At 43.2% G+C, this 5,921-nt stretch overlaps 1 pseudogene; it reads left to right on the forward strand.

Moving 5' to 3' along the window:
- The first annotated feature begins 2,024 nt into the window (after positions 1-2,024).
- Positions 2,025-4,595, forward strand: LOC103744978 (annotated as a pseudogene).
- The last annotated feature ends 1,326 nt before the right edge of the window (positions 4,596-5,921 follow it).

Below are 5,921 nucleotides of genomic sequence, written 5' to 3' on the forward strand. Positions count from 1 at the left end.
TCATTATCTTTATTTTATGTGTATGCATGTATTGTCTGCTTGTAGGTAAGTGCACCTGTGTTGTGCAATGCCTGCAGACATCAGAAGAGGCTGTCAGGTCCCCCCGGAACTGGAGTTACAGACAGTTGTTAGCTGCCACATGGGTGCTGGGATTTGAACCTGGGTCTTCTGCAAGAACAGCCAGTGTTCTTAACTGTTGAGCCATCTCTTCAGCCCCTGGGAAAAAAAATTTTTTTTTTTTGTCTTTTTTGAGACAGGGTCTCCCTGTAGCCCCAGCTGTCCTGGAACTCACTATGTAGACTAGGCTGGCCTTGAACTCACAGAAATCCACCTGCCTCTGCCTCCTGAGTGCTGGGATTAAGGGTGTGTGCCACCACGCCCAGTGGAAAAATTTATTTTTAAAAAAGATTTTATTTTTGGGCCAGATGTGGTGGTGCACGCCTTTAATCCCAGCACTTGGAAGGCAGAGGCAGGTGGATCTCTGTGAGTTCAAGGCCAGCCTGGTCTACATAGTGAGATCCAGGACAGCTGGGGCTACACGGAGACCCTGTCCCAAAAAGACCAAAAAAAAAAGATTTTATTTTTATTTTATGTGTATGAGTGTTCTGACTGTATGTAAGTGCACCATGTGTGTACATTGCTGGTAGAGGCCTGAGGAGAGCATTGGAACTCCTGGAACTGGAGTTATGAACTGTTGTTAGCTGCCATCCATGTAGGTTCTGGGAACTGAACCCAGGTTCTTTTTTTATTAAAACAGGTTTTCCCTGTAGCCCACGTGTCTATGTAGACAAGGCTGGTCTTGAACTCACAGAGACCCACCTGCCTCTGCCTCCCAGGTGCTGGCACTACAAGTGGGTGCCACCACACCTGGCTTGAACCCAGGTTCTTTACAAGAGCAGCCCAGTGCTCTTATCTGCCTTTCCAGCCCAAAAGATTTTATTTTTACTTTATGTGCATAAGTGTTTTGGCTGCATGTATGTAACTGTACCATGTGTGTGCCTGGTGCCCCTGGAGGCCAGCCAGAAGTTGGTGTCTGATCCTCTGGAACTGGAGGAGTTAAAGACAGGTGTTAGTTGCCATGTGGGTGCTGTCTGGAGCAGCAGTAAATACTCTTAACAGTTGAGTTATCTCTTTAGCCCCTCAAAATGTTGCTTTTTTATTTTTGGATTTACTTATATTTTATGTGTATGAGTATTATGTGTGCATGTAAGTACACTGTGTCATGCAATGCCCATGGAGGTTAGAAGAGGTGTCAAATCTCCTGGAAATGGAGTTACAGATGGTTGCTAGCCACCATGTGGGTGTTGGGAACTGATCCCTTGTCCTCTGGAAGAGCATCCAGTGCCTTTAACCACTTAGCCATCTCTCTAGCCTCCCAAAAATGTTTCTTAACAACTCTTTGAGTTGGAACTTGAGAGTCAATAAAATTATATGTCCAATGCTAAGACATTTAATTTACAGACTCCTTTTCTTTTAGACAGGGTCTCCTTGTAACCCCAGGTGGCCCAGAACACACAAAGTAGATTGGGCTGGCCTTGATCTCACAGACATATGACTCCCTCTGCTTCCTGAGTGCTGGGACTGGGACCAAAGGTGTGCACCACCAAACCCAGCAAGACTCTTCTTTGAGAAGCCTTGGGTATGTCTTATTCTGTCTTGAGCATCTTTCTTTCTCTTGACCCTCATACTTAAAATCTCTATTAAAATACAAGTAATAAGGGCTGGAGAGGTTGCTCAGTGGTTAAGAACACTGGTTGTTCTTGCAGAAGACCAGGGCTCATATCCCAGCACCTACATGGCAGCTAACAAGTGTCCAAAACTCCAGTTCTAGGGGATCTGACAGCCTCTTTTGTCCTCCACGGGCACTGCATGACACGGGTGCACTTACCTACATGCATACACGTACACATAAATAAAATATTGGAAAATTTTAAATATAAGTAATAAACCCAACTTCACCCATTTCTATTTTGAAGCCAAGGATCTAGTTTTGTCTGGGTCAAAGTCCCTAAAAGATTAAGCGAATGCCTCAGGCTGTTGCAGGTGACAGTGTGGAGATCTGTCTCTGTTCCTGTCACCGATAACAGAAACCTTCTTTGAAAAATATTATAAGCCAGTCTTGGTGGCGCACACCTTTAAACCCAGCACTCGGGAGGCAGAGGCAGGCAGATCTCTGTGAGTTCAAGGCCAGCCTGGTCTACATAGTGAGTTCTAGGACAGCTTGGGGCTACAGGGAGACCCTGTCTCAAAAAGACCAATAAAAATTATGAAAGATTATCCCTCAATGCAAGAGATAAGAATCTACCATCTTCCAAAATGCTGGCTTGTTGTTAATAATAATAGATTGTTTCAGATTGGGGATGTAGCTCAGTTAGTAGAGTGTTTACCTAGCATGCATCAAGTCCTGGGTTCACTTTCCCACCTCTAATGGTGCATGTTTTTCATCCCAGCACTCAGAAGGTGGAAACAGGAGGATCACCCTGAGTTCAAAGCTATATTGGGCTACATAGTTCCAGGCCCTGTCTCATAAAACAATAACCAAAAAACCCCCAAAACCAACAATAAATGTTATAGGATCGGATAGTGGCATATGCCTGTAATTCCAGCTACTGGGAAGGCAAAAAAAAATGCTTAGGACTACACTTAGGGCTAGAGAAGAGGCACAGTTAGTAGAGTGCTTATCCAGTATATATGAGGCTATGAGTTCAATACCCAGAACTGAGTAACCCAGTCTGGTGGTGCTCACTTGTGAGGTTAAGGCAGGAGAGTCAGGAGTTCAAGGTCAGTCTCTGGTATATATTGAGTTTGAGGTCATTTTGTTTTACATGAGATCCTGTCTCAAAAAACGATGCTTGAGACCAGCTGCTGGGAACAGTTACTGGGAAGGCTGAAACTTCAGTTTCTGGTTGGCATTTCCTAACTTGATTGTCATGTTCAGGTGGTAAGCCCTAAGAGGAGAACTGCTCATTGTTGCCTGATTTTTTTTCTTCTATCTTTTCATTGCAACAGAATATTGCATGTGAATAATATTTACATTTCCCAGCCTCCCTCACACTAACAGTGGGACTAGCAGTAGAACACTGCTGTCCTCTAGGAATTTTCCCCCTTTTAAAGATTTATTTATTTACTTTATGTATATGAGTATTTTGTCTGCATGTATGTAAGTGACCCCTGTTGTGCAAAGCCTGTAGAGGCCGGAAGAGGGTATTGAAACTGGAGTTATGGATGGTTGTTAGCTGCCATGTAGGTGCCAGAAACTGAACTATCTCTCTAGCCCCCTGGGAACTTTTCTTAAAGACACCTGGCACCTTAGGGACCCTGGCCTTAAAACTGATATCCAGCAGCACAACAGGCAGTAGGAGGTAGCTGGTCTATGTCTTCTCCACCCTTTTCTTTGCATTCATTTTATTGCCTAGAACTTCGAAATGATAGAACACCTTGGCCCATGAGGATGCAAACAACCTCTAATAGAACAGTAAAAAGCTGAAAGAAGCTTGGGGACCTGACTTTGTGAATCAGAACAGATGCACCAGCCCTCTGAAGAGAGCCTCTTCTGGTAGCATACACCTATAATCCCAGCGCCTAGGAGACTGAGACAGGAGGATCGCTGTGAGTTTGAGACCAAATAGAGTTACATAATGAGACTCTGTCTCAAAGAAGAGACAATAAAGAAAATTTCAACATCCTTACATTATGTATATATGTATCTTAATGAAGAAAAAACTTTTCTTCAGGCAGTAGGCTCGGTGTACGGCGAGCGTTCTGCCTAGGCCAGGGACCCCAGGCGAGGGTGAGATGGGGGTGCGGCCACGGGGGCTGACCGCACTCTGTTTGTGGGCAACCTGGAGACAAAGGTGACAGAGGCGCTCCTCTTCAAGCTGTTCCACCAGGCTGGGCCAGTAATAAAGGTGAAAATTCCAAAAGACAAAGAGGGAAAACCAAAGCAGTTTTGCATTTGTGAATTTCAAGCAGAAGTATCTGTTCTTTATGCAATGAATTGTTCAATGGAATCAAACTTTTTGGGAGACCCATCAAAATTCAGTTTAGATCAGGAAGTACTCATACCTCTCAGGATGCCAGTGTATCCCACCCCCAGCATCATGTTGGAAACTCAAGTCCTTCCTCCAATGTCTCCTAGCAGATATGAAAGGACTGTGAACAACATGACTCCATCATCACAAATGGTTCAGAGATCATGTTCCACTCCAGAAAATTACCAGAGACAAGCAGTGATGAACAATGTTTTGAGACAGATTTCGTATGGTGGGAAATTTGGTTCTCTACATGTGGATCAGTTGGGATTTTCACCATCAGTGCAATCACATAATCAAAATTATAACCAGTCTTCCAGCTCTCAGTGGCGCCAAAATACACTAGCCTCACAGCGTAAAGTCAGACAGAATTCTCATCCCTACCTAGCAGACAGACACTATAGCAGGGAACAGCGTTACTCTGATCATGGGTCTGTCTACCATTACAGAGGAGGCAGAGATAATTTCTTCTATGAAGACAGGAATCATGATGGCTGGAACCACAACTATGATAACAGAAGAGACAGCAGTAGAGATGGAAATTGGCATTCATCTCGACACTAACCCGTGTTCCAAGGACATTGTCTCCCAGTGCCATTTTAGGCCTTTTGACTAAGTTGGCTGGAAATATTTTTTTGGTCTTTTTGAGACAGGGTCTCCCTGTAGCCCCAGCTGTCCTGGAACTCACTATGTAGACCAGGGTGGCCTTGAACTCACAGAGATCCGCCTGCCTCTGCCTCCCAAGTGCTGGGACTAAAGGCATGTGCCACCACGCTCGGCAGAAATATTTTTTAAAACTATACAGAATACGGGCTGGAGAGACAAGATGGCTCAGTGGTTAAGAACACTGGCTGTTCTTGCAGAAGACCCAGGTTCGAATCCCAGCACCCACATAGCAGCTAACAACTGTCCATAACTCCAGTTCCAGGGGATCCGAGAGGCTCTTCTGTCCTCCATGGGCATTGCATGACAAGGGTGCACTTACTACATGCAAACAATACACACGTACACATAAAAATAAAATAAAATATTAAAAAAAACTATACAGAGTAGCTTCACAATTTTCTACCTTTCTTATAAGACCTATAGCAGCAGTTTCGTACAGAAATGAGAAGAATTGTGGTTCCGGATATATTACATTAATGACCTTTTACCTAAGGGTTTATGAAAATGAGTTTTTTTGGTCTTTTTGAGACAGGATCTCCCTGTAGCCTCAGCTGGCCTGGAACTCACTATGTAGACCAGGCTGGCCTTGAACTCACGAGAGATCCCTGTGCCTCTGCCTCCCAAGTGCTGGGATTAAAAGGGCCACCACGCCCAGCAAGGAAAGAGTTTTATGCAAAAGAAAGTGCCACAATTTTGAATTATTTCAGAAGTTTAGGAAAGATGAATTGTATAGGTTGTATTATAAAGCAAGTATTTTAATTATCTCCGATCCTTTTGTATTGCAAGATATTTCTCATTAATGAATCATTTTGGTGTGTGTAGTAGAAAACATGCAAGTCTGTAGTCTGAAACGGCTGTCTGCATTTTGTTAATAAATGAGGAAATATAACTTCTCAGTGATCCAGTTTGATCACATTTTATTTGAGAAAGCTTATGGGTTACATTTGGGGATAAATCATATTGCCTGACTCAAGAGAATTGAATTATAATTCCATGATATGCTCTTTTGAATTTTACCACAATTGAACACAAGTCTATACTATTTGATTCTAAAAACTAGAATTCTTTCACCAAATCACATTCGATGTGTGGTGGCTGGTCACTCAGGAAGTTAAATATCTCTACATGTATATTTTTACATTCAAATGACAGTATTACTGAAAACTCTTTTTAGAGGAACGATGATGTCAGACAAAATGTTAGAATGTTTTACTACAAATACTC

Source organism: Nannospalax galili, unplaced genomic scaffold, assembly GCF_000622305.1.
Source record: "Nannospalax galili isolate Female #2095 unplaced genomic scaffold, S.galili_v1.0 scaffold342, whole genome shotgun sequence".
NCBI lineage: Eukaryota > Metazoa > Chordata > Mammalia > Rodentia > Spalacidae > Nannospalax > Nannospalax galili.